This window comes from Megascapheus bottae, chromosome 13, assembly GCF_031878675.1.
Source record: "Megascapheus bottae isolate mThoBot1 chromosome 13, mThoBot2.hap1, whole genome shotgun sequence".
NCBI classification, from domain to species: domain Eukaryota; kingdom Metazoa; phylum Chordata; class Mammalia; order Rodentia; family Geomyidae; genus Megascapheus; species Megascapheus bottae.
The window spans coordinates 2591204-2614960 of record NC_143521.1 but is presented as its reverse complement, the minus strand read 5'-3'; the positions used below and the strand labels follow the sequence as shown (position 1 = coordinate 2614960).

The following is a 23757-nucleotide window of genomic DNA, read 5'->3' as shown; positions in this document are numbered from 1 at the left end:
TGCATCAAAAACACTGTTGATAGCTATGTTTAATGAAAAGATAGAAAGTCTGCACATGTGTGAACATGATGAAACTAACCACACATTATTAGAGGAATTCACGAAATCTACAAAGAGAAAATGGAATGAATTCCAAGAGAAGGAAAGGAAATCAAATGAAAACAATAGTAACTCAGCTTAGGGGAGTAAAGAAGTCCATTCAAGGTCTAAAGCAGAGCTTCAATAGAGAGTTTGAAGCCATCAAAAATGAAAATGATAGGAACTCAGCTAAGGGAGTAAGGAAGTCCATATGAGGTGTAAAGCAAAACTTCAATAGAGTTTGATGCCATCAAAAATCACCTATTAGAAGGCAGGAAAAATTAAGTACAAAGCTTTGGCAACATTTGAGATAAAACAGTAGACAGAATCTCTGGAATCAAATATAGTCTAGATTTTTATAGAGAAAGAACAAAAAATTATTCACAACAAATCAAAGAAAAAGGTTTTTAAGGTCCTTACAGGAGTTTTAAGACTCAATTAGAAGACCTAGTAAGAAGGCACTATGATTGAGGAAGGTCAAGAGAAGGAAGTTAAAGGGATAGGGAATATATTTAGCAGAATCCTAGCAGAGGACTTCCTGACCATCTAAAAAGGTAGACCTATTCATATACAAGAAGCCTTTAGAACCCCAAACAGACCAGAATATACCAGAACAGAACATCCCACTGCCACATTTAATCCACTCAAGATCAATAAGAACCAAGGAATGGATCCTTAAATCTGTCAGGGAGACAAAATCAATAAACTTTAAAGGAATAGAAATCAGAATAACTACAGATTTCTCAGCAGAGATCATGAAAGAAAGGACAGTCTAAACTATGCCCTTCCCTAAGGATAACTATCTGCCAAGAATAGTGTACCCAGCTAAACTCTCATTCATAATGGAGGGACAAATAAAAACCTTTCACAACAAAGAAAAATCGAAACAATATATCTCCACCAAATGAGTATTGCAAAAGATACTTAAAGATGTCCTATTCATAGAAAACCAATAAGAACACAATATAGGCAGAGAAATGGCCACTAAACAGAGAATCAGATAATCATATCAATAATTAATGAGGTAGAACTCTTAAGAAGGTGGATAAAATGGTGGGATCTACCAAACAACTCTCAGTCCTAACACTCAATATTAATAGAATTAACTCTCCAATTAAAACATGGATTTACTAGTTGGATCAAGAAGCAATATTCATCTATCTATTGTCTTCAAGAGACACACCTTGCCCAGAAAAACAAACATATACTGAAAGTGAAAGTCTGGAATAAAATCTATCAAGCAAATGATCCCCATATGCCAACCAGAGTTTCAATCCTAATATAAGATAAAATTGACTTCAAATTATAATTAGTGAGAATAGATAAAAAAGGATATTACACATTAATTAATGGATCTCTCCTACAGGAGGATATAACAATCCTAAATGTCTATATACCAAATGCTGGACCACTGAAATCCATCAATCACTACTTTTCTAAAAAATCACATATAAATACAAACATATTTATTATTGGTGACTCAAGCACACTATGGTCACCTTTGGATAGATCAACCCAGCAAAACCTCAACTCCGAACTAAACAATTGCATGGATCAACTAGAGTGTCTACAGAGCATTTCACCCAGCTGCATCAGAATATATGGTCTTCTCAGCAGCACATGTAACATCTCCCCAAATAGATGACATTTTAGCTCACAACGCAAATCTGTGCTAATTAAGAAATATTGAAAATTTTCCCTGCAATTTATTAGAACACAATGGAATAAATTTAGACTTCATCATCACAAGCCACCATGGCAAGTTCTGTAACTCATGGAAACTGAACAACACACTTGAATCAACAGGGAGCCATTGAAGAGATCAGAACAGAAATTCAAATGATTATGGAATTTATCAAATATGAACACACAAAATACCCAGGTCCTCTGGGACACAATAAAAACAGTACACAGAGTAAAATTTGTTCCTATTAATGCATAACATCAACAAACTGGAGAAACCAGAACATTTTAATTACACATCCAGACCCCTTGAAAATGAGCAATGAGGCAAATCCCAAATCAGTAGAGGAAACAAATACTTTTTATTCAAAAATAATTTTATTTAACAGGTATTAAACAATGTACAGAAAGAAAAGGTGCTGGTATCAAGGTCTGTTTGTGTTCCTTCCCATTTGTCCTTTTCTCTAGCCCAGTTCTTGGTGTGTCTTGCCTATTTTGGGGGGGCATTTTCTTTGTGTGGGAATCTTCGACCTCCTTGGCCTTGTAGAAGTGGGGAGCTACTTCCAGAAGCCAACTGCTCTCAATCTCCAACACCTGTCTCATGAACGCCTTGCTGGTCAAGACAACTCCATGGTATAGCAACCAGCGGGGCAGCTGCTCTTTAAAGAGGGAGGAGTTGGGAGGAATGACCACTTCGTGCCTTTTCTTCACTGTTCGGTAGCCAGTAGGTGTCAGCCATGCTATGTGGTAAAAGTAACCAGAAGTGATGGCCTTGCGGACCCGGATGTAGTCCCCCTGGCAGGAGCTCAGCCCAACTTCCATACGCTCCAAGAGCCCTTCCAGCTGTTCCCGCACATCCCGGGCTCAGCACATGGATCTGACCTGTACAAAGTTCTCATAGCACCACTGGGAGGAGTAGCCACTCTCAGCCCACTGTGTATACACATTTAGCAGAACCAGGTGGTCTCCACCAGGGAGGAAGAAGTTGACACGGGCATTGTCAGCATGGACAACCTTGTCTTTAGGCCGGTAGAAGATGGAGTTGTTGACAGAAAGCCTGGCAGCCACTGTCAGGATCTCCTCTGAACAGCTATACTTCTCAGAGGCCAAGATCATTTTAGATACCATGGGGTCCACAGGCAGCTCTGCCATCTTTCGACCAGTCGTGATGAGCTCTCTAAGGTGATTGAGGGCTCCTAGAGCGTACAGTTGTTCCAAAGCCCGCAACAGGGTCTCATATGGTGGAGGGTCTAGGAAGTCAAAGTGCACCAGGTCATGGATCCCTAAGCTCTTAAGCAGCAGCACAACATTGCCCAGGTTGGTCCTCTGGATCTCAGGCACTGTGGTCTCTTCCAGCTCATGGTGATAGGCCCAGGCTGGGTACAGGCGGAAGCACTTCCCTGCAGCCACTCGACCTGCTCGCCCAGCACGTTGATTGGCTGAGGCCTTGCTGTAGGGTGTGACAGTGAGCGACTCCATGCCTGTGCGGGGATTGTAGCTCTTCTGCTTACAGAACCCGGAATCCACTACATAAATGATGCCCTCGATGGTGAGTGAAGTCTTTGCAACCACCTTTCGGGCCCCAGGAGGTGTGGGCTGGAAGATTCGGGCCTGCATGTTAGAGGGCAGGTTGGCATACATGGGCAGCACCAGGAGCTCCTGGATTTTGGAGCCCAGTCGGCAGCAGCGAACCTGGAGCATCTTGCAAGCAGCCTCAAATTCCTCCTGTCCAGTCAGGAACACCAGGATGTCTCCAGGGGACTGTGTCACACGGATCTGCAGCACAGACAAAACAGGCTTCCCAGTAGTCAGCCACTGGAGCCTCATAGGGGCATCATCAAAGAAGGCAGAAAACCGAGCAGTGTCCAGTGTGGCAGAAGCTACCAGGACCTTGAGCTCAGGCTGGAAGCGAGCCACATCCTTGATCAGCCCAAAGAGAATGTCTGTGTGCAGGGTCCGTTCATGAACTTCATCCACCATCACCACGCTGTAGCTGGCGAGGTCGGGTTCAGAGAGGAATTCTCGGAGAAGCATCCTGTCTGTCATGTAGTGGAAGACTGTTCGCCTCGACGTGCAGTCCTCAAAGTAGATGCTGTAACCAACCTCATTCCCAAGTTTTACACCCATCTCCTGGGCCACTCTGGCGGCCACACTCATGGCTGCCACTCACCGGGGCTGGGTGCAGGCGATTTTCATACCATTCTTTGTGTAGCCCTTCTCAAACAGGTACTGTGGGATCTGGGTAGTCTTCCCTGAGCCGGTCTCCCCTTCATTGATGAGGACTTGGTGATTAGCAATGGCAGCCAAGAGCTCCTCTCGGAATGGGAACACAGGGAGGCTGCAACGGACAGCCTGGATGGCCTCCTTCTGCTGGGCCTTTCCTGATGGAGGGTGAGCTGAAGGCTCCTCATCACCCTGAAGCTGAGTGGCACAGGCAAACTCGATGGTCTCCTCCTCCTCCAGCACTAGCTGATACTTCCGCTCCTGGGAGGCAGCATCTCGAGCCCCAAATGTCAGTGATGCTGCCCCAATCCGGGCCTCCTCCCATCGCCGCTGCTCTTCTCCAGAAGCACTCGATTCCTCTTCCACTAGGTCCACAGCTCGAGCTGGCTGTCCCCTGGTCTCCTTGGGCATGTGGTGGCGGTTGGTGGCCTCCAGTTTCTCTTGCTCACCGGCTGCCTGGTATTTGCGGGCCAGATCCCGTACTCACCGCTTGTATTTGAGCTCCTGGCATCCATGGTGGCAGAGCTCCCCATCTCCAAAGAGGAACTCCTCATCAGCCAGCTCTGCTTCCAAGTCCTCCAGATTCTCTCGATCCGCTTGGCCAGGTACTCTCAGCGGGATTTCTTCCGCAGCTCAGGGACCACGGCTTTCCGGTCTTCTTCAGCCATCTTGAGGCGCTTCTGAGCCTCTTCATCAGCCTTCTTGTCTGAGCGCTCCAGGACATTGCGAATCCGAGCCTTGTCCCGCTGACGCACTCGCTCCACAAAGGCGTCGCGTTCTTCCAGGTCCTGAAGGCGCTCTCGTTCTCTCCGCTCCCACGTGTCCTCTGATTCTGCTTTCTGTGTCTGTTCTTCATGCTCCCCTGTCTTCCTTTTCCTTTCTTTAGAAATATCTTCCTCTTCTTCCTCCTCATCATCACAGTGCTTCTTCCTGAGATGTTTCCATTTTTTACCCTTTTTCTGGAGGCTGCTCTTACTCTGATTCCCAGTTTCCTCACTGCTCTCTTCACCATCTTCCAACAACTTATAAGATCTGTTCTTCTCTAGCAGGGCTCGAGCCTCTCGCACTGCTACCCGAGCTGGCTTTTCTACCACTGGCTTCCGTGGTACCTTCTGCCACAGCTGGATGGCGAAGTGTGGCACGGCTGCGCTCAGGTCCAGCAAGTCTTACAGGCGCTGCAGGAACTCCTCGGCGGAGGCGTAGCGTTGCGCGTTGGCGATGAGGAACTCCTTTAGTTTGGTAGAGGATGCAGTAGTCTATCATTTACATACAAAATGTCACATGGCTTCTTGGTGATTAACGAGTCTCACTAGGCTTTCCTGCCTGGCCTGCGTTTGAACCACAATCCTCAGATCTAAGCCTCTTAAGTAGATGAGATTATTGGCATGAGCCATAGGTGACTGGCTTGGGATTTTTTTTTAACATTTTCAAATTTTTTTATTAAATAAATTATTAATGTTGATTTTTACATCATATTTTAAATGACAAGTTTAACAAACAAGTGTTCAAGGAGGGAATCTCTATTTACAATCACTGGGACTTAGTATTTAGAACTTAATCAAAATTGGGCTAAGGGTTTATATGTCATAGAAACATTAATTTATGAAATAAAACATTACTTCTATAGAGTCATAGGTTTTTATGTCTATATAGTTATATTTATATTTCCATTACTGTGTCCATAGCTTTGGGTATGCAGTTATTGAGTCCTCGCTCTTGTACTCTTTGGATTTAATAGCCACATATTAAGGATACCATGCGCCTTTTGTTCCTTAGGTCTTGACTTGTCTGACTCAACATGATTTGCTCTAGATTCATCCACTTCCCTGCAAATGCCATTATTTTATCTTGTCTGTTGGCTATGTATATATACCACATTTTCTGTATCCATTCATCTGCAGTAGGGCATCTGGGTTGTTTCCATTGCCTGGCTATTATGAATAGTGCAGAGATAAACATAGCAGAGCAGATGTCCTTATAATATCTTGGGTCATGATGTTTAGGATAGATGCCCAGAAGTGGTATGGACGGATCATAGGGAAGGTCTATTTTCAGTTTTTAAGAAACCTCCACACTGCTTTCCAGAGTGGCTGAACTAGTCTACATTCCCAACAGCAGTGTAGTAGGGTTCCTTTTTCTCCACAACCCCGCCAGCAATTGTCATTGTCTGAGTTCAAAATCTTGGCCGTTCTTGTTGGGGTAAGGTAGTATCTTAGGGTTGTTTTTATTTGCAATTCCTTTATGACCATAGATGAAGAACATTTTCTCATATGTTTTTCTGCCATTTTAATCTCTTCTTCTGATAGGTCTCTCTTTAGTTCCCTTGCCCATTTAGTGAATGGTTTATTGGGTTTGGGGAGGGATTAGTTTCTTGAGTTCCCTGTAGATACTGGATATTAAGCATTTGTCAGATGTATTGTTGGTGAATATCTTTTCCCAGTTGGTTGGCTGTCTCTCTACTTTTGCGACTATGTTTTTATCTGTACAGAAACTTTTTATTTTTAGGTAGTCCCATTTATCGAGTCTCTCTCCAATCTGTTGTGACGCTGGGATTCTGTTCAGGAATCTTTTGTCTGTGCCTATGAGTTCCAGTGTCTCTCCTACTTTATCATGTAGCAGTTTCACTGTTTACAGTCTGACGATGAGGTCTTTGATCCACTTTGAGTTAATGCTTGTGCACGGAAAGGCTAGGGTCAATTTTTAGTTTTCTGCATATGGCTGCCCAGTTTTGCCAGCACCAATAATTGAATAGACTGTGTTAGTTCCATTGTTATCTTTGGCTCCTTTCAAATACAAGTTGCCTATAGGTATGTGGTTCTATTTCTGGGTCTTCTATTCTGTTCCACTGATCTTCGGGTCTGTTTTTGTGCCAATACCAAGTGGTTTTTGTTATTATGGCTCTATAGCAGAGTTTGAAGTGTGGTATTGTAATACCACCAGCATTGCTCTTTTTGCCTAGAATTGTTTTGGCTATTCTAGGTCTTTTCTTGTTCCATATGAATCTTTGGATTATATCTTCTATTTCTGTAAAGAATGTCTTTGAGATTTTGATGGGGATTGCATTGAATTTGTATATCAATTTTGGCAGTATAGCCATTTTCACTATGTTGGTTCTCCCTCGCCATGAGCATGGGATGTCTTTCCATTTCCTAGTATCCTCTTCAATTTCTTTCATTAGGCTTTTGTAGTTTTAATTGAATAATTCCTTTACATCTTTGGTTAAGTATATTCCTAAGTATTTTACTCTTTTGGGGGCTATTGTGAATGGGATCATTTTCTTGATTTGGCCTTCTGTTTGTGTATTGTTGGTGTACAAGAAGGATACTGACTTCTGAAGGTTAATTTTGTATCCTGCCACTTTGCTAAAGTGGTTTATTAAGTCTAGAAGTTTGGGAGTGGAGTTTGTTGGGTCACTCAAGTAGAGGATCATGTAGTCTGCGAATAGGGATAGTTTAATTTCTTCTTTCCCTATGTGGATCCCTTTGATGTCCTTTTCTTGCCTTATTGCTCTGACTAAGGGTTCCAGCACTATATTTAAGAGAAGTGCAGAGAGTGGGCATCCCTGTCTAGTTTCTGATTTTAAGGTGAATGGTTCCAGTCTTTTACCATTTAATATAATACTGGCTGTAGGTTTTTCATATATGGCTTTCACTATTTTGAGGAATGTACCTCTTATTCCTATTTTTTCTAGTGCTTTCAACATGAATGGATGTTGTATTTTGTCAAATGCCTTCTCCACGTCCAGAGAAATTATCATATGATTCTTATCCTTAACTCTATTGATATGATGTATTACATTGATTGATTTGCGAATGTTAAACCACCCTTGCATTTGTGGGATGAAGCCTACTTGATCATAGTGTATGATTTTTTTAAATTGTTTCTGGATTCTGTTGGCTAGTATGTTATTGAGGAGTTTTGTGTCTGTATTGATTAGAGAAATAGGTCTGTAGTTTTCTTTTTTTGGTTCGTCTTTCCCTGGTTTGGGGATGAGAGCAATATTAGCTTCATAAAATGAGTTTGGTATTGCTCCTTCTGTTTCTATTTCTCAGAAGAGTTTCAAGAGTATAGGTGTTATTTCATCTTTAAATGTCTTGTAGAATTCCGCAGTGAATCCCTCTGGATCTGGGCTTTTTTTGGTTGGCATTTCCCTAATTGCTTCCACAATTTCGTTGTAAGAAATTGGTCTGTTCAATTTGTTTACCTCATTGTTGTTCAGTGTGGGTAGCCTATATTTATTTAAGAAATCATCCATTTCTAATAGATTTTCTTGTTTCTTTGAATATAGGCCCTGGTAGTACCTATTCTTTATGGACTGGATTTCTTGGGAATCAGTTGTGATTGTTCCCGTTGGTCTCTAATCTTGTTTATTTGAGTCTCCCCTTTCCTTTTTTTGATTAATCTTGCTAGGGGTGTCTATTTTGTTGACTCTTTCAAAGAACAAAATTTCTTTTTTTGCATTTTTTAAAATTGTAATTAGTAAAAGGGTTACATGATATTTGCCAGATAGAAGGTGCATTGATTCACATACATTGATACCATTTCACATGTCTTGGTACCCATTTCCCTCCTCCCACCATACCCCCACCCGTCTTGGTTTTCCCCCCTTCCCTATCAAATTTCAAATAACCAAATACAAATAAATTCAATATATCAGATAACAAAGTGAGCTACTATAACAATATGAGATAACCAAGGGACAGCATCGGAGATGAGAGACAACATAGTACATTAAGGACAACAATCATTCGTTATATGGCTTTTGTTCCAATATCCTGGAGGTCCTTTTAATTAGCTTCATACTATATGGCCTTATGTATCAAGATTTTGCTGTATTGCAGATCTCTGCTAGTAGAGCCCAAGGTTTCTACTGATTATGACGAATGAGGGAAACCATTGAGCCTAAGTTCCTTTGAGTCTGGCTTACTTCACTTAATATGATTTTTTTCTAAGTCTTTCCATTTCCTAACAAATGGGGCGATGCCATTCTTTCTGACAGCAGCATAGAATTCCATTGTGTACAAATACCACAACTTGTTGATCCACTCATCAACTGAGGGACATCTAGGTTGGCTCCATATCTTTGCTATGGTGAATAGTGCTGCAATGAACATTGTTGTGCTAGTGGATTTAGTATGCCCTTATTTCTGGATGGTTGGGTCAATGCCAAGTAGTGGAATTTCTGGGTCATAGGGGAGTTCTATGTTTAGCCTTTTGAGGCACTGCCACACTGCTTTCCATAGTGGTTGAATGAGTTTGCATTCCCACCAACAGTGTAGTAGTGATCCCTCCTGGCCACATCCCCTCCAGCATCTGTTATTATTCGTTTTCCTTATCCTGGCCATTCTAACTGGAGTGAGGTGGAATCTTAGAGTTGTTTTGATTTGCATTTCTTTTATGACCAGAGATGTTGAGCATTTCTTCATGTGTCTATAGGCCATTTTTGTTTCTTCTTCAGAGAAGACTCTCTTTAAGTCTTTGGCCCATTTTTTAATGGGATGGTTGTTTCTTTGGAGATTAGTTTTGGAGTGATTCAATTTTTGAGTTGTTGATATATTTTAGATATGAGGCCTTTGTCCGTTGTTTGGTTGGTGAAGATCTTCTCCCACTCTGTAGGCTTCCTAATTAATTTACTAGCTATATCCTTTGCCATACAAAAGCTCTGCAGTTTAATGCAGTCCCACTTATCCAGCCTTTCTCTGATTTGTTGTGATTCTTGGTCCTTATTCTGGGTCCTTAGTTCTATTCCATTGGTCTTCAGGCCTAGAACCAAATTTTTGATTTAACAATTTTGTGTATAGTAGATCTTATTTGAATCTCTGATATTTCTGATTTTATTTTTGTTATTTCTGTCTTTCTAGTTGTTTTAGAATTAACTTTTTCTTGCTCTTCTAAGTGTTTCAGGTTTTTTTTAGGTTATTTACATCCTCTTCTTCTGTCTTTTTAATATGTGCTCCTAGTGCGATAAAGTTGCCCCTTAGAACTGCCTTTCCTGTGTCCCATAAGTTACTTTGTGATATTTCTAGATTTTCATTACATTCAAGGAAGTTTTTAATTTCATTTCTGATCTGATCTGTTATCCAGGAGTTATTCAGAAGTGTGTTGTTTAGTTTATAAGTGATTGAATGTTTTTTGACTTTTGACTGCATTGTTCAAAATTAGTCTGACTCCACTGTGGTCTGATAGAATGCATGGGACTACATCAGTTCTCTTGTATCTCCTTAAGTTTTCTGTATGAAGTATTATATGATCTATTTTGGAATGTGTTCCATGTGCTGCTGAGAAAAATGTGAAAAGTTTCGCCTTTGCGTGGAAGACTCTGTGTATATCTGTTAAGCTCAGCTGGGCTGTGGTGTGATTTAAGTAGATGTTGTCTTTGCTAAATTTTTATTGAGTTGACCTGTCATTTGTTGAGAGTGGTGTACTGAGATTTCCCACTATGATTGTGTTTGACTCTATCTTGTTCTGTAATTCTAAGAGAGTTTGTACACCACTCTCAACAAATGACAGGTCAACTCAAGAAAAATTAAGCAAAGACACCATCTACTTAAATGACACCATAGCCCACCTGGGCTTAACAGATATACACAGAGTCTTCCACCCAGTGGCAGAACTTTTTACATTTTTCTTGGAAAGAAATACTTTTAATTCAATCAGAGATAAATGGCTAAGAGACTTTAAAAAACAGAAAGATTGAACACAGAAAAGTTGCAGGGTTCTTTAAAATAAAGAAACAAATTTGGAACGACCTCGCCCCATTTATAAGGAAATGGAAAGATTTAGAAAAAAATCATATTAAGTGAAGTAAGCCAGTCTCAAAGGAACATAGGCCCAATAGTCTCCCTCATTTGTCGTTATCAGTAGAAACCTTGAGCTCTCCTAGCAGAGATTTACAATTGAACAAAATCTAGAGACATTAGGCCAAATAGTATGACACTAAATGTAATGAACTCCAAGATAAGTAAATAAAAGCCATATAATGAGTGACTGTTATCCTTAATCTACTATGTTATCTCTCATCTCTTTTGCTGTCCCTTGGTTACCTCATATTGTTACAGTATTTCACTTTGTTATCTGATATATTGGATATATGCGTATTTGGTTATTTGAAATTGGATAGGGAAGGGTGGAAAACAAGATGCAGGATGGGGTGGGGGGGAGGGAAATGGGGACCAAGACATGAGAAAGGGTATCAATGTATGTGAAGTAATACACCTTCTGTCTGGCGAACATAATGTAACCCTTCTATTAATTACAATAAAAATATATGAAAAAAGCCAAAAAAAGAAACAAATTTGACAAATCTTTAGCAAGTCTGACTGAAAGAAGAAGACAAAATGCCTACATAAATAAAATCAGAGATGACCGTAGGAACATCATGACATAAACAAACAAGATTCAGAACCTTATAAGGGAACATTTTGCGAATCTTTATGCTAACAAATTGGAGAATCTGGAAGAAATGCAAGAATTCATAGAGAATATTTAAATTCCCATACTAAGAATATTTAAACCAAATAAATTGGCCTCTAACAAGTAGTGAAATAGAAATGACAATAAAAGACCTCACATCCAAGAAAACCCTTGGACTATATGGAATCACAGCTAAATTCTGTAAGACTTTCAAAGGAGAACTCACTCTATTCCACTATTCCTCAAATTCTTCAATGAAATTAAAAGCAAAAGATCATTTTATAAAGCCAGGATAAACCTAATCCCCAAACCACATAGGAGCTCATCAAAGAAAGAAAACTATAGACACATTTCTCTATAAAAACTCATTCTATAAAGCTAGAATAAATAACCCTCATCCCCAAACCATACAGGAGCTCATCAAAGGAAGAACGATTGACACATTTCTTTGATGAACATTGTGCAAAACTTCTCAATACAATTCTGGTCAACCAAATTCGATAGCTAACCAAAAGAAATGCACTCTGATTTATATAGCTGTAACCCCTTTGTACAGTACATTTTTTTTTGCCAGTCCTGGCCTTGAGATCAGGGCCTGAGCACTGTCCTTGGACTTTCTCAAGGCTAGCATTCTACCACTTGAGCCTCAGCACCACTTTTGGCTTTTTTCTATGTATGTGGTACGGAGGACTTGAACCCGGGTCTTCATGCATACTAGGCAAGCACTCAACCACTAGGCCAAACTCCCGGCCCTGTACAGTACATTTTTAAAAAGAGTAATCTATTATAGCAAATGGAAAAGGACATTGTTGTTGTCCTTCTCGGATGTCCATGAGGGGTTAAGATGGCGACAGAGCCCATGAGTAATACAGACTCCGGAGACCAGACTCTCGGTGCAGATCTACTTTTATTCCACAAATTGTGCTCACTAAATACAGATCGAGTGGTGGCAGCCACGTCATCAAATAGGGATGACTGACAGCCAAGGGTGTCCTGAGACACGCCCCACTTCCTCCAAGTGGGTGGGGCTGGGCGCCCTCTGGCTTCTGACTGTTTGTGTCACTGAGGGTGTATGTGATGAAGTGCAGATAGCAAGCAGCAGGTTACTCCAATAGGACATGATTTTTGATCCTTTGCTTTGCTTTCTTTAGAGCCTTTACTTTAGAAAACTAGAAATTACTTTTTGCCTTTTTAAAAAATTAATATTAAAAAATCTTTGCCAGATTTATAACCCAGGAATATTTTCCCAAGGACCCTTTAAGATATAATTATCATCCAAGACACCACCTTTCTTTTCCAGTATGTGTTCAAAAGTATGTTCTTTGTCCAGGAATAATTACTTTGTGCTATAAATTTTTTCAGTAAATCTTTGCTGATCTCATTTTCTCTAGTATAATTATGGCCTTGAAGAAGATGGTGATCATTTTCTCATTTTCAAGACTTGGATAGTAGTAGAATGATAACTATAAAGGGCAATAGAGTGAAGGGATTTTTTTTAAACAGTGGAAATTGTAAAGTTTGGATATTTGGGCATTTAGATGATGATAGGCTTTCAAACAAAGAAACAACCTTGAAGCTCTGGTAGTTGACTTTATTGTCAATTAGTATCATAGCAAGGTTTAATGACCAGATAAAGAGTCATTTCTTTGAAGAAACAGAGAAAATCAGACAGACTAGAATGCAAAATTCAGAAAGAGTAAAAGAGGAGGATGACTAAGACTTGTTAAGAATGACCATACTATGGAACCCAGAATGGAGTTGCATTCGATTTATCCAGAGCAGACCTTGTAATTTAGCCCGAGGAAATGTCTAATAATAAGCTTTCAAAAGTAATTACTAAATGGAAATGATCAATTATGAATTTGATTAGAAACTGTACATAAATCATTTTAGAATTTGGACAACAAAGGAAGAGGAGGAAGAGAAGAAGGGGAAGGAGAGGAAAGTAGAAGTGAAGGGCTTAAATAGTAACCTTTTTCTCAATGGATGAGTATTAAAATTAGTCTTAGGGCTAGGAGTGTTGGCCTAGTAGTAGAGTGATTGCCTAGCATGCATGAAGCTCTGGTTTGATTCCTTGGAACCACATACATTCACAAAAAGCCAGAGTTGGTTCTATGGCTTAAGTGGTAGAGATCTAGCCTTGAGAAAACTCAAGGACAGTGTCCAGGCTCTGAGTTCAAGCCCCAGGATTGGCAAAAAAATGGTCTTAAAAAGTAGTCGTAAAAAAACAGTCTTAAAAGTAGGACCCAAAACTGCTGTTCAACACACTAGTGAGTAAGTTTCTGTTGACAGACAGGAAAGTTACTTTAAGATTTGGATATGAATTGGACACTGGTTGTTCAGGCCTGTAATCATAGCTACAGGAGGCAGAGATCTGAGGTTACAGTTTGAAGCCAACCCAGGCAGGAAGGTCCTTGAGACTCTTACCTCTAATAACGCAGAAAAAGCTGGAAGTGATGTGATAACTCAAGTGGTAGAGTGCTATCATTGTGCAAAAGAAGCTCAGGGACAGTGCCCAGGTCTGAGTTCAAGCTCCCAGATGAGAAAAAAAAAAGATTTTAATATGTTTATATGTGAATGTGTGATACTGGATTTTATTTAAAAAATAAACAATTAAAATTGAAGTAAAGTATCAAACCTTCTTTTTGGGGTGGTGATAGGTTCTACTTAGGGCATTTAACTTGTTAGAATCTTTCCATCTTTTTATAAGAAAGTATTAGTTAACTCTTAACAGGTCTTAGTCTCCTCCTCTACTCTTTCTGAATTTTGCAGTCTAGTCTGTCTGATTTTCTCTCTGTCTCTTCAGAGAAATGACTCTTTATCAGGCAAGTTAGTCCATAGGCATTTCAGGGCAAATATCTGTGAGAGAAAACTAATAGTGATAGTTCTTGTTTTAGAAATGCTGCATGTATCTCCAGAAACTAAAAGAAAAAACTAAGTTACGTTTTTCCAAATTTTTACTGGTAAAAGTATCTTCAGAGTAAAAATCATATTATCATGGGCTATTTAAAAGGTAGTTTTGGCTTGGCTGTAGAAGTATACTAGGTTATACTCAGACTGTGTCTCATAAATGCAAGGCACTTCAAAATTAATAGAATAATCAGGCAGGAAAGTTGTCTTACCATTCACAATTTACTGACAGGGAAATTATGAGGTTAGATATTCTCTCCAGTTACTCAATCAGAATTAGGACCCAGGCAATCTAGATCGAATATGAAAGTTTAGCATACTTTACTGTGTTTTATGATGCAAACAGAAAACAGACACTAAATTTCAAAGTGGAATTTGTTCCATCTAGATGCCAGGTTAAATCAAATGTTAAATATGATTAAAACACTAATGTTCTATATTTATCTGTGCATTTCCTTTTCCTACATATTTTTCTTCTACACATGTGGGTTAAAATGATACAAAAATATATCCATTAGACAGACTTGGCTTCTTATTTCATGCAGAAAATATTCTCTACTTCCTTAATTTTCCTGATATAAACTCCAAAATTAGTTTATCTTGTTGATGGGGATTTTGTAGAAATACAGTAAAAATGAGTGTGACATTGCATTAATTATTGTATGTACATATGGGATAGATAGACTATATATATCACCTTTCTGAGATCTTGGAAGAGATTATTTCCTTGCATGGATGGATTAAAATATCACCTCCTTGAACAAAAAAAATTTGTGAACTTCACACAGTATTCTGGATATCTGTTTTGAATCCTGATTCTGCCTCATTCTTGTGGAATTCCTTTGGTAAATCATTAGCTTTTTGTTTGTGGATCATCATCTTTGAACCAAGGAAAGAAAACACTTAGAACTTTCTCCACCACTAAATGGTGCCCTTTCGTTGAGCTGTTGACAAAAGAAAATACTCAGTGACTATTAACTTTTTGTTTTAGATAATACATAAAAGTTACTTAGAAATAGCAAGTTATCAACTTACATTTTTTTTTGAAGAAAACCATACTTGGGACTACCTACTCTGTTTTGATGTCTTTTCTGTCACTAGACACTATTTTGATTCATTTAAAATAGTTTTCCAAGGCTCAACACCTTGAATCCTAAATTGAGACAGCATTTGCATTTGTGTTTTTGGCTGTCATTATATTACCTCTCAGAATCTTAGGACTTTTTTTTTTCCCTCCAGCTCTGTGCAGGCAATTGTGTAATATGACCAAAATATATTTTGTTCTAAAGGACTGCTTAAGAGACTAGTGTGCACAGTATCCACTGTTTTCTTTTGGTATTTGAAAAGATGTCCTGTGGAGTTACTTTTCATTTCTTCTAAGCTGCATATTTGCAAAGTAAACTGAAATAAATTGTTCTGCTTCAATTTTTTTCCTAGAAAGAATTATTTAGCCCAGAGGGCAATATTTTTTTCCAAGCTAGGGGTTCCAAACATGTTTCTATGAGATAAAACTAATAGAGGCAGGGTTTGTTGCATAAAGAATTTTCTTCATACAGCTCTAAACAGGTGAGAAAGAAGAGATATAACATTTTTCCTGTTTTTTTTTTCCATGAAGGAATAGTAGCAATCAAGATAGTATTATTCTGAACTATCTGGAAGCAATTTTTAGGTGGGCTGTGTAAGCATATCATATTTGTGAATCTATACTGTAGGTGTCAATAAAATTACTGTGTGAGCTCTTTTTCTTAATGTCTCTTTCTCTTTCTCTTTGCCAGCCCTGGGGTTTAAACTTTGTCCTTGTGCACGGTTCCTTAGTTTTTTCTGCTCAAGGCTGGCATGCTACCACTTGAGTCATAACTCCATTGCCAGGCTTTTGGTGGTTAATTGGAGATGAAAATCTCACAGACTTTCCTTCTTGGACTGGCTTTGAACCTTGATCCTCAGATATTAGTCTCCTGTTGGGATTATACATGTGAGCCACTGGTACCCAGCACTTGTGCTCTCTCACTCTCTCTTTCTCCTCCCCTCTCTCTCTCTCTCTCACACACACACACACACACACACACACACACACACACGCACGCACGCACACACACACACACAAATTATTTTTCTTTTTATGTCAGATAACTCAGTAGGAATTGCAAATCAGCACTTAAGACCTTTGTTGTAAATAAGTCTTCCTTCACCAATGTTTTACAGCTCACAATAAGTATAGAAAATTCTTCGTGTATGATAAGGTGATTTCTCCTTTCAGTGATAATGTGTGGAAATATTTGTAGCTCTATGTTTCATTGATAAGATGCTGAAGGCACATAAGGAAACAGAAAGATGTGCTCCAAGGGAAAAAGTAGTGGTATAGTAGATTTCCTTCTCAGGAACAGATGCCTGTTGCTTGAAAGGTGACTGTCATTTTTACCTCAAATTGGAGTTATAGTTTTGGTTGTCTTTTGAGTTACCATATCATAGCTCCATACCATAGACACAGTGCCTAGAAGTGCATTTTCTATTACATTTTTTTTTGCCAGTCCCAGGACTTGAAAGGGCTTGAGCACTGTCCTTGGGATTTCGTCTGGCTTTTTCTATACATGTGGTATGAAGGAATCAAATCCCATTGAAATTTGTGCAATTTTATTTCACATAGGAAAGACTATGTATGGCAGAAAAGAGTGGGAGAACAACTGATCAAGAGAAAGAAAAATACGGAGCAAGTGATTAAAATCAGAGGTGGGAATTGGAGGAGAGATTTGTTATAACAAATCTTCTCAGTCCATTTTTGAAGCTGAGAAGTCTAAGCAGTTGGCAAAATGGGCTCCAGGAAGAGCTGATGGTAAATATTATAAGTTGAGTGTGGATAGTGTTTCCCAAAGATCCATGGTGGTGATGTGGAACATGTTGTAGGAGGTAATGTGAATGTGTCTCAAGGGGGAATTGTGGGATAGCAGCTCATTCTGTCCTTTGCTTCTTAGAATGTGAGTAGATTGCTTTGACACATCTACCTTCCATTGCCATCTGAGCCCCTTACTAGAGGCCCAAACCAGTGGGGCCACCTGATTCAACGGGTATCTCCAGAATCATGAGCCAACATGCTCTTCTTTTTAGGATCCCTTCAGACATTTACTGAGACAATGTAGGTCTCATCAGAGCCCCATGAGAATCAGTGCCTGAAGAATTTGGAATATTCAAGAATGTCAGGCAGAGGGAAAGTAGGAATTCTTTTTCACTTGGATATTTTATTCAAGTTTTTAGTAGATTGAATGAGGCTATCTATATCGGGGAGAAAAGTTGTGCTTCACTCATTCAGTCTACTCAAATGTTAATAACACCAAGGAATCTCTTCACAGACACTCTCAGAATACTGTTGAACCACATATCTGGTGACTTTGTGTCCAAGTCAATACATAAAATTAATCTTTGCACATTTGATTCCTTTTTTTCTTCTGCATAACTCAAGTCTTCCATAGAATGGTACAACTGTTCCTGGACTTCTCAACAAATTAGTGAAGTTGAATTTGATCATGGGAGGAATGCCAAAACCTTTGTTACCATGTAGTGGCAGAGACCATTTGGCTTCTAGATGATTACTGTGCATAAATTTCAGGAAATAAATTATTCACATAATGCCCATAAGGCAGTCTATTAAATGTGCTTAAATATGTGGACATAGTGTTTTGTTGCTCTCAAAGAGCTTATTATAATCCAGTAGGAGAGAGAAATATCTTAGTACAAGAATATTGTGATCAGAATTAAAGATTTAGAAAAAAAACTCCCCAAACCCTGCGAATGACTATGTTCAGACCAAAGGTGAAAAAGAAGTAGAAGTAAATTGCCAATGGCAAAGTTATAAATATTTATGACTGACCATCTGCAAAGGTCCTGTGTTGTATCATGCTGGAGGTCATTTTTATTCTTTTGGAGATTTTTAAAAATTATGTTTTCATATAAAAGGGACTGGGGTGCATAAGATGAAAAGTCTTCCTGATAAATTATGCACAGTGTAATCTTTCTCTGATTTGTACCATACAATCTCCTTTGAAAACATTGTAATGTATCAGCTTGTGACTCAAACATTATCTCCTATTTATTCTACTTTCTATTCTAATAGACACCCTCCTCTACTTCTATGAGTCTAGTGACCTCATCCCATGTATGTATGTATGTATGTATGTATGTATGTATGTATGTATGTATGTATGTGTGTACCCAAGCATGCATGCATGTATGTGTGTGTGTACCCAAGCATGCATGCATGCGTGCATATTAGGTGGCTCTGAGGTTTTAACTCAAGGCTCCATAGTTGCTTGGCAAGCATTCTACCTTCTACCACTGAATTGCACTAAATAATGATTTACCTATTTTCCAAGGTGGTTTTCAGCCTATCAGCCTCCTAAACATACTTCCCTTGTAGTATGAATGAGTGTTACAAGTACCAGCTGTTTCACTGAAGTGAAAGTAACACTAACTTTTTGCCTAGCTGACTTTGAACTGTAATGTTTTTGATCTCTTCATCCCAAATAGCTGAGATTATAAATATAAACTACTGCTTCTGGATTATTTATTTTTGACAGAAGTTCTAAGTATGTGTCACATACTAACCTGGAACTTTTTATGCTGCCAAAGCTATTTTTTCAACTCATGATTGTCCTTCTCAGCCTTTTTCATCATACCTTGCATCAACTCTTGTCTCTTTCCCCATACTTTCACAATCTGAAGTCCTTTTAATTGGATGGTTACTGATGTTCACTTCTGTACATATGATTCTTAGTGACTTTATTTACATTTGTTTCATTAAGACAGCCACTGATTGCCGAGTTGGAAAATGGAGTGACAAAGAGAAGTTTGAGAGTGGGTACCTTTTTCCTTGTCCTGTTTGGTTTAACTCCAGCTGGACTTTTCTCAAGACTCTGGGCCTATTGGGTCTTGGTGAAGCTTAGAGGTTCCACTCCTGACTAGGTATCTTGTGTCCTAGTACCCTAACTGTCCACTTAGCTGATCAGGTTGTCCTTGGATCAGAACTCTAGAAAGCAACCTACTGGGTAAAGCACTTGTGAGCAGGGCAGAGGGACTCTGGCCACTTCTTACAACTGGGTACCATGGATGCCTGCTGCACCTTCCTCAGGAGACACTTCTCCATAACCTTTTAGCTGTCCTTCAATTGAAACTGTCACAGCATGTAACAGAAATAGATTAGAGGATCCTGTGCTGTGATTATGGAATTTTGAAATTGTATGATAATTTCTTTGTTATATAATTTGAATTGTGTAACTATTAATTTGTTATTGATATTCTCATAGAAAGAAGAAAGCTCTATGCAATATTTAGAAAAGGCTATGCAAATGAGAAAGAGAGTATATTAGGTCTGTCTATATAGACAGCTGGGTATTTTTAATGTTTGGACAAAATGAGAAAGTCACTGAAGAGAAATTGCTAACAGGAATTTTGTTGGATATCACTGGTAGAGGAAATGGACAATTAACTTGCTCTCAAAGTTCTGGGGACTTCCTTCCTTCCTTCCTTCCTTCCTTCCTTCCTTCCTTCCTTCCGTCCTTCCTTCTTTTCCTTCCTTTCTTTCCTTTCCTTCTCTTCCTTCCTTTCCTTCTCTTCCTTCCCTTCCTTCCCTTCCTTCTCTTCCTTTCCTTCCCTTCTTTCCCTCCCTTCCCTTCCTTCCCTTCTTTCCCTTCCCCTTCCTTCCTTCCTTCCTTCCTTCCTTCCTTCCTTCCTTCCTTCCTTCCTTCCTTCCTTCCTTCCTTCCTTCTTTCTCTGTCTCCCTTTCTCTCTGTCTCCCTTTCTCTCTGTCTCCCTTTCTCTCTCTCTCTCCCTTTCTCTCTCTCTCTCTCTTTCTCTTTCTTTCTTTCTTTCTTTCTTTCTTTCTTTCTTTCTTTCTTTCTTTCTTCTTTCTTGGTGCTGTCCCTAAGCTCTTCAGCTCAAGGCTACCGCCCTACCCCTTGAACCACAGCACCACTTCCGAGTCTTTTAAATTATTTATTTATTTATTTATTTATTTATTTATTTATTTATTTGTCAGTCATGCAGCTTGAACTCATGGCCTGGGCACTGTCCTTGGACTTTTTTTTTAAGGCTAGTGCTCTACCACTTGACCACAGCAGCTTTTTTCTTTTTTTTTTTCTATTTCTATTTTTATATATTTTTGTTGTAATTAATAGAAGGGTTATATATATTTGCCAGATAGAAGGTGCATTACTTCACATACCCTTTCTCATGTCATGGTCCCCATTCCCGCCCCCCCATGTCATTTTCCCCCCCTTCCTTATCTGATTTCAAATAACCAATCAAGCATATATACAATATATCAGTGAAATACTGTAAAAATATGAGATAACCAAGGGACAGCCAAAGAGAAGAGAGATAACATAGTACATTAAGGACAACAATCACTCACTATATGGATTTTATTTCTGTATTCTGGAGGTCCTTTCATTTAGCGTCATACTATATGGCCTTAAGTATCTAGGTTTTGTTCTATTGTAAATCTCCACAGCAGCGTTTTTCTATGTATGTGGTAGTGAGGAATTAAACCCAGGTCTTTGTGCATGCTAGGCAAGCACTCTACCACTAGGCCAAACTCCCAGCCTGAGTCATTTATTTATTTATTTATTTATTTATTTATTTATTTATTTATTTATTTATTTATTTATTTATTGTCAGTTGTGGGACTTGAACTCTGGGCCTGGGTGCTGTCCCTGAGCTCTTCAGCTCAAGGCTAGCTACCACCCTACCTCTTGAATCACAGTTTTCTGGTGGTTAATTGGCACTTTAGTGCCTGGGCTGGTCTTGAACCATGATACTCAAATCTCAGCCTCCTGAGTAACTAGGATTACAGGCCTGAGCATGTGGGGAGTCTTACTAACTAGTATGGCAGGAGTGTTATGCTGAATAATGAGATACATTCCATGGATGTAGCTGAAGAGGTTAGAAACGTGAATGATATTTCTCACGTCAAAGATCAGAGCTGGAAATTTGCTGCCTTTTTCTTTTGGTAACAGTTGTTACTCAAGGCAAGTGTGTAATGCCAGTTGTGCCAGCTTATTTTACTCCATTGCACGCTGCATCCCATTACATCCCCTTGTGAGCAAACCAAACCCCAAATGAGGTGGGGCAACCTACTCAAGTTTCGGCAAACCAGACACCGGAGTCCTTGCTCTCTTCATGGCTCAGCTCCCCCAGCTGGTGTGGGAGTGCTAGAAGGTACCACGAATGGCCTAGTGTGTCTTCTTGACTAATTAATGAATTGAAAGAAAGTGTTTGAAGCAAGTTTATTCAGGAGTTAAATAATAGGAAAATGAAGCACTCAGAAGAGAGGGAAAACTTAGAGTTGGTTATCTTCATTGTCTTTGTTTGGGCCTGCCAAACACCCTAGACCCCATTTGTCTGCTTTTTGGAGGGGTATATCATTGGTCTGATTGGTTGAACAGTGGCTCTGCGACCACTAACACTCTTCTGACTGGATCACACACTTCAGAGCACAAGCACAGAAGTGGGAGGCGTCCACTCTCACTGTTGTCTTTTGTAAGGCACATGTACCAAGTTTTAGAGAATTCATGGCCTGTTGGAAAGAAGACAGACATTTCTGTAGGCCTCAGTCCTCTCAATCCCCCTACCATGTTGACCTCTGCTTCAGTCACCATTTTCTTTCCCTAACCACCATGGTCAATTAACTATCCATCTAGTTTTCTCCTTCCTCTCTCTTCTCTCTGGAAAATTTTCTCAAATTCCAAATTATTCTCCCTTGTTTCAGGATTCCAACCTCCCACTTTTCCAGCATCATGAAGACTAGATTAAGTTTACTGGATGGAGTATTTGCAGCTGTGTGGCCCATTTTCAACTCTCCATACTTATAAATGCCCTATGGGAAAGTATGAAGTTTGGTGGAAAGCATCTGTTTGAAGTGGGAAACAGAATCAGTGTAATTATATTCCTGGCTTTTGAGCAATTTCCTTTTAATGTATATGCACCCTACAGTTTATGCAATAGCAGGGAACTAGGTCAACACTGAGGGAGATTAATAACATTGAATAATTAAAAATTTGAAAGTGATTATAGTTTGAATTGTTACAGAGAATCATTCCAAATTCCAGTGGGTCTATATATGCTTCAATTTATACATAATGAACATTGCTCTTCACAAAGGAGGGAGCCTGCAATCTGCTTTCTAAATAACAATTTGGGTGATTTTCATACTCATCAAACTAGAAAATAACTGCTCTGGAAGGTGTAAGTTTTAAAAAAATTTAATGACAAGGTGCTTTGCCATTGATTCAATATAAATTTCCTGATCTAGTAGATTGGCTAATCTAAGACACAAAAGAAAAGAAAGAAAAACAAAACCTCAGCTTTAGCTTTGTTTGCAAGAGTCCTGCAGAAATCATATTAAATCCCAATTGTGTTTATTTTTTTAGGTATTTCAGTCTCCTCATCTTCCTCTGTTATTTCATTCCTGAAGAATAGTCATGAGGTAGCTAAAATTTGTCCATCTGAAATCCTAGGTAATAGCTTGGGGACTATCTATCCTGCTGAAATCACTATTTCTAGAAATGAACAGTTCCTTAGCTAGCAGGAAATGTTCTTGTCATGATAGATTGCAGGTGTGACACAGCTGGAAGACAGGGGTTGCCATGGTCACAGCAAAAGTTTTCAGACAGGTCAGATATTTTCAGAATGGAAGCTGTAGGAAGTACTACCCTGGTTCTGCTCCCAAGTCAGAGCTTTCTCTAGAAAAGCTGGAGTTAGTCAGGGTGAGGATGCTCATTCTTTCATGGATTCAAGTTTAATTTGACAAAATAATTCTGGAACATTCCTTTATACCTTTGTGCTTTGGTATCTAAACAACTGACCCATATTAAGAGCACTTAGGGTGTATGAGAGGTTTGAAAATGTTAGTCACACTTGTTTCTTTAGAAAGGTTATTATGTAGTGATTAGACAGATTTTACAGTCATATTATCAGGGTGACAACACATGCTGCAGAGTTGTTAGCATGTCTAATTCTAAAAGGATTATTTTACTTGACTCTGCTTAATTTTCACTTCTGGTATGTGAGTAATATAATCAGTGATAATTGTGGCTCCTTCCACAAGATTTCTTGTCTACTAAAGGAGATAATGCAAGTAAAGCATTTGGAACCCAGTATTCAGGAGTGGATAGGTTATGCTTTCTTCAGTGAGCAAAAAACTGAGTTGTTCACATTCAAATGAAGCTATTTATATGGCAAATGAAAATAAAACAGAAAACAATTCACAGTTTTAGAGTATACTGAACTCAGCTGAGTCTTGTGTGGCTAGAGTGTGATTGTGTTGGCTGCTGGATGACAGAAAATATAAATAAACATGGTTCTATACTTCACACTATGAAGGGTAGAAAAATATTAAGGCTGTAGCTAGTAAATACAAATTCCTTCAAAAATTTGTTGTAGTTTTGGTAATTTATACCTTTA

The 23757-nt window shown here is 39.1% G+C and overlaps 1 pseudogene; it reads right to left on the bottom strand.

Annotated features, from left to right (window-relative positions):
- Positions 1 to 2225: 2225 nt before the first annotated feature.
- Positions 2226 to 22144, bottom strand: LOC150055416 (pre-mRNA-splicing factor ATP-dependent RNA helicase DHX16 pseudogene; annotated as a pseudogene).
- Between the last annotated feature and the right edge of the window lie 1613 nt (positions 22145 to 23757).